At 44.7% G+C, this 5,907-nt stretch overlaps 1 non-coding gene across 1 annotated transcript; it reads right to left on the bottom strand.

The window, feature by feature from the left end:
- Positions 1–421: 421 nt before the first annotated feature.
- LOC137226859 (small nucleolar RNA SNORA19) lies at positions 422–550 on the bottom strand. Its single transcript, XR_010944557.1, has one exon. It is a non-coding gene; the product is annotated as a small nucleolar RNA SNORA19 (small nucleolar RNA).
- Positions 551–5,907: the final 5,357 nt, after the last annotated feature.

The following is a 5,907-nucleotide window of genomic DNA, read 5'->3' as shown; positions in this document are numbered from 1 at the left end:
ATGGTTGACGCCCATATCAATTCTTTAGCCACAGAGACCAATACAGGTCAGATTAGACCATCATCACACTGCTTGGTCCCAGCTGGGTTCTTCATGTTTAGAAAAAACAAGGAATGAAGCAGTCCTGGTCCTCAGGTCTCCTTGTCTCTGGAGCAGCAGGCCAGGTTCAGGGTTTGGGGTGCAGTCTCTGAGCTTCTCTTGCTCCCCAAGATCCTTGTCCTTCATACGCTTCAGAACCCTCCAACTCCAGCCTCTCTCTTGGTCTCACATTTGAGTGTCCTTGTGTCATAGGTCTTTGTAAGGTCTGCGGAGAGTCCTTAGACTCCTCACCAATCATCTCCAATGTGATTTAGGGGGCAAGACCCAAACTGCACTCTCGGTGGTAACCCCACAGCCTTACAAAGAGAAGTTTTTTTTTTTAATTTGTGTGAAGGAGACTAGCAGTGTTACTATTTAGTTATACTGCTAATTAACCTTCAACTTTTGTATAGCACATAAGAAATAACACTGCTCATACATGCAAGGGAAAGCAAGTCAGTAAAATGTGCATGACAAAGAGATTATTTAAGTGAATGCCTCAAAACATACCAATTTAACAAATAGCAAAAATACCATTTCACCTTTATTTTTTGGGTCACCATTACAGACCATCACATCCTGCTGCCAGTTGTGTGACTTTCTTCAACCACAGTTGCCCTGGATAATCTAGCATGTATGTATGTCAGGCATGTACACACTTACATATATCAATTTGTTTAAGCCTCATAACAACCACTCAGCCCTTTTACAGATGAATTTGGTTTTTTTTTTCAACATTTTATTTTATATTAGACTATAGGTGGTTAACAATGTTGTGTTAGTTTCACGTGTGCATCAAAGTGATTCAGTTATACATATACACGTACGTATTCTTTTTCAAATTATTTTCCCATTTGGGTTGTTACATAATATTGAGCTGAGCTCCCTGTGCTATACAGTAGGTCCTTGCTGGTTATCCATTTTAAATATAGCAGAGTGTGTACACTTCAATCCCAAACTCCCTAACTATCTCTCCCCGCCTCCCTTCCCCCTCTGCTAACCATAAGTTCTTTCTCTAAGTCTGTGACTTACAGATGAATTTGTTAATGCACAGATCAGTAAAGCAGCTCAGAGCATCTAGTGCATGAGTGACAGAGCGAGGATGAAGCTGCACTCTTATGTGCTCTGGATTTCACGCTCTGCTCGCTGGGCTGGGCCCCTGTTTCTCATGTTATTGGTCAGTGTCTTTCCATGTACACTTGCTGTGAGTCTATGTTCTTGTCTGCAGAGCTTCCGGATTGCCAGTCTCTTGATGGCACAGGGCTACTCTTACTGTAATTAATATTTCTTTCATTAGTTCATTCATACTATTGATACAGAGACTTGGAAAAGAAATGTTTGGAAGAAAACCCTCAAAATGACCTTTTGGGGATTTTCAAGGAAATTCTACTTCCCACCACTTAATTTCATACCCCTAAAAAAGAAATGTCTGTTGATGACTGCCTCTTGTTACACAACCAATTCTTTTCGTGATCACTCCTTCCTATAAAACAGTGCCTCCAGATCTGAAGACAACTGGAGGGAGCCCTCATGAGAAGAATGAGAAGGATACTCAGACCTGCAGTTTTAGGATAGAGAACAAGGATAGTGGGATGGAAGGCATCCTGTGAATGTGGGTCATGTGGGAGAAGAGTGTTATTGATTCAGTGGCTATAACATCTCTAAACTACAGTGGTTTCCTCTGTTAGCTTCCCATTAATGATTTCTAATTTAATTAGTTCACGTTTTATACACGTTCTGTGCACAAGATAAAATACTGCAGGCTTGAAAAGCAGAGAATTTGGAAACAGAATGAATATAAAGAGAGAGCTGACAAAAAGGCAGCCAGAGTGGGGTTGGCAGGCCATGGGCAAGGCCAATCGACCTCTCATCACAAAAGGGCTGCCGTCTCTGATCTTGCGTGTGTGTTGTATGCCAGGCCACTATTCAGGCAGTCCTGCACAGTTTGTGTGTAAGTAAATTAAATAATCAAATAGCCAGGAAGCTGATTCCTTGAGCAGAAGTATTCCATTAGCTTAAGTGCCTGTGTGCTGGCCAAGAAGTAAACCACTGCTACAGAGTAACCCGTCTCAGAATACTTAGGGTTTGTAGGTTAGAAGAGATTTTCAGTAAGAAAACTGAAGCTCAGGGTGGAAAAGGAAGATCTGCTCAAATTCCCATAGGTGGTTTTTGGCAGAGGCAGGGCTACAATTCAGGTCTCTTGATCAGATTCTCTTTTCACTGCCTTCTGTGATCCCCCAACATCAATGTCAGGGAATCTTCCCAGGTCTAGGCTTATTGTTTCTGGTGTGTGCAGTGAGCCCCAAGATCTGATTTTGGGGAAATAGTACTACAGAGGCTACCTAGTGCCTCCTAGGAGTCAGTGACTGCAGACGAGGGTGAGCTTTCCTCAGGAACTTTGGTGGGGTTGGAGCTTTTCCCCATTTCATGAGCTTGATTAACTGGAACAAATCCCAAATGACCTCAAACACCTACATAAAATTAGGCTCTCTTTCCACTGATTTCTAGCTAATGTTAACCATCCCTAATGTAGTTTTTGTATCAAAATACGTTAGAACAGCTTTAACACACTTTAAACTTACCTCGTGAAGGGAATCTGGATTGGGTCTTAGACCTTTGGGAAAGGTGGCTCCTGAAACTCCTGAAAATATTCTATTGTCTTTTTTCCCTCTTGGGGTGGTATGATGCTAGCTGCAAATTTATAATTTCTCAGGTTGGGACACCTATTTACTTCTGATTCTCCTGCCTGTTTTATCTTCATTTCAAAGCAAAGAGAAACCCAGGAAACACTAAGACTAAAGTTTTGAGAATAAACCCATTTGATTCTGGATAGACTAGATCATGCTGTAGTTACCAACAACCACCAGACCTCAGACTTACACAACGTAAGTTTACATCTCACTCCTGCAAACCCCACTCTGGAATGTAGGTGGCTCTCTGGGGCTGCTTTAACTGCTTCAGCCCAGAAGTGACACCTGGGCCTAATGCTCATGTTCCATTGATGAGACCTAGTCTATGGCTCCACTTCATTCACACTGCAGAGAGCTGTGACTGTAGCCATGCATGTGCCTGGTCAGGAAAGGAGGCCTGGATACTATGAGCACTAAGGTACGTGTTTGCCCCAGCAGGTAATTTCTAAGCTTTTTAAATTCACAGCCAAGTTTTTGCTGACTGATGGAAGACATTTTAGCAAAGATGGCAGTGGGAATACATGCATTTACCTCTTCTGCATCTTATTTTAGCTCTTAGCCTCACTAAGCACATATAAAAATAGGAGGGAATGTCTGTGCCACCACTATTTTCCACTGCTTGGAGGGTTGGCACCCATAACCCCCGTATTGTTCAAGGGTCAACTGTATTCTTCAATAAAAATATATTACTTAAAATAAGATAAAATTTTGCTTAAAACAAAGAATAAGGTTTGACAATAAAAAAACCTAAGACCTGAGCCCTGACCCACGGAGCCTACTGCCCTTTGCCCTTCTCTACCTGAGTGTACAAGAAATACCACAGACTCAACTGAACAAAAACTCTCTTGTGAAGGCTGCCTCATTCCAGCATCCTGAAAGTGTTGATCTTTCCTCTAACACTTATGCTCCCCATCGGATGGGAAGACTGGTCCTGTCAGTTTTGATACCTTTGGTTACATCTTTTGTCCTTATTGCTAATAAGTTATCATCTCTTGGCTAGAAAGTATCTCTATTAGTCATGTTCCCTTCCATTCTATTCTCCATTCTGCAGCAAGAACAGTTTTGCTTTTTTTAATGCAAATCTGATCTTACCTTTCATCTTCTTAAAACCCTTTAGGGAACCCCTATAGCTTTAGGCTCTGGTCCAAACTCCCTAGAGGCTAGGCCTCCATGGCATTCCCTCTCATCCTCCACCACTCCCCATCCTTCCCTTTAGACCTGGACATGTGGGATGAATTACAGATGTGAAAACCCCTTGAAAATCTCTATGCCTTTGCACAAATCTCCTCTACGTTCTAGAGAGTCCCTTATCTTTTCTCTACCTCATTCTTCAGAACCCAGCTCACATATAAACCCTTTGTGAAGCCTTATATGTCTCCCAAGCTGAGGCAGGTGCCCTTCTCTGGGATGTTGTTTTTGTTAATCACTGTTATAGATTGTCCAACTATATTTTAATTATTATTCCAATGGCCTCCTTCAGTGAACTGAGGGAGATAACTCGAGGGCAGGGGTTGTGATTTACAGCTGTGTGCCTCTTGGGACCACATGGCAGGAAGTCAGTGAATGTGGAATGAAAATCCCTGGAACACATTCTACTAAAGGGAGCAAGAATTTTGAGTAGTCACAGCCTCCCTGTGTCTGTGTGTGAACTGTTTATGTGTGAGCATCTATGTGTAATTCATATTTTCTTAACTTTCTAAATCATTATAATGTACCCACCTTGGAAAGGTATCTCCAGTATGATGGTTATGGAATGAGAAAAGACAATGGCCCCCAAACCTTGTGCCTGTTCAGGGAAGGGTTAGAGAAATTCGCTCCAAGAAGCTTCAGGGCCCACATCTTTGTGGCTGGGCAACTGGAACTCTTTGGGACTATGGATGAAAAACTTTTTATCAGCTTGAGAATTGTCTCATTCCACACCTGGACTTTAAGTCTCTGTCATTAGGCATGAGGAAGACCCTATAGTGAAGGAGTTGCCCTCACTTGATCTAGTCAGATTTCTTGCGTCCTCTACTGGACTAAGGTATAGCAAGGACAGATGACAAGACAGCAGTGCTCCAGCTGAGCAGAGGGACAAGGGCAGGGAGCGAATTAGAGTCCTCTCTTACCTGGAGATTCCTTGCATGACACGTGAGCAGCCACAGTTCTGTTCAGAGAGTCTGTGTATCAAACTCTCCAGCATTGTATCACCGGGTAATGAATAGTACCAGCCAAGATAGCTGTGCAGTCACTTGAGAAGCTGCATCAGAGCCTTTGTCTCTGGCGGAGGTGGGGCTCACATGGGCACAGACCACAGATGCTAAGTGCTCATCCTCTGGGGCCAAAGACCAATCTATCTTGGAGCAGGGATCCAAGAGTCTCTCTTCTGTTCTGTGAGAGCTCAGCAGTCATTTATGAGGATACCCTTCAACCCCTCTTGTGTCCCGTTCTCCCACCAACCTTAGAGATTTCCAAAGTGGGGTCATTCAAAGGGTCTGGGAGACCACAGACTGATGAGGTAAAAGCCCTGATTGTGTCACCAAATCTGCAGTGGATCCTTCCTGCCTAAAACACATTGATCGCTCCCTGTTGCCTCCAGCCTGATCCCTAGTCCGTCTAATGACCCCAGACTCCTCAGGCCAGCAGGAGCTGCTCCCGGTGGCCCCTATAGACTGCCGCTTGTCCCGTCCCCACCACCCCCATCCCCTTACTCTAAACTCAGGCATTTCCTCAAGACGGGGAGCCCCATTCGTGCCTCCTAGCCTCGTCCTTCCTCACTTGGTGATCAGCTCTTGGATCTGAGCTCCTCTCCTCCCTGCCCCAGGCTGGTCACTTCTCTCTCCTCTGCTCCTGTCCCCCTGGCTCTCCCCCATCACTTACTCTCAGTGCTGCTGCCACTGTTCCTCTCCCACTGGCCCAGAAGCCCTTCTCAGCTGGCTACTGAGACTGATTCCTCTCTGTCTCCCCCAGTGAAGCCCATGGCTCCCAATGAGTCAGAGGTCAGTAGCCTTTTGTGAGAAGGAAGGGGGCAGGTGGGCAGCTTAGTGAGTGTGGGAGTGGGTGAGGGTCTACATGGGTGGAAGTGGTGAGAAGGGAGGGGGTGAGTAGCTAAATATGCGGGGTGGGTGGTTAGTGAGTGCAGGGGTGAGGGGTGAGTACA

The sequence above is a fragment of the Pseudorca crassidens genome, chromosome 6 (genome assembly GCF_039906515.1).
Source record: "Pseudorca crassidens isolate mPseCra1 chromosome 6, mPseCra1.hap1, whole genome shotgun sequence".
NCBI classification, from domain to species: Eukaryota; Metazoa; Chordata; class Mammalia; order Artiodactyla; family Delphinidae; genus Pseudorca; species Pseudorca crassidens.
This window is presented reverse-complemented; position numbering and strand designations above follow the sequence as displayed.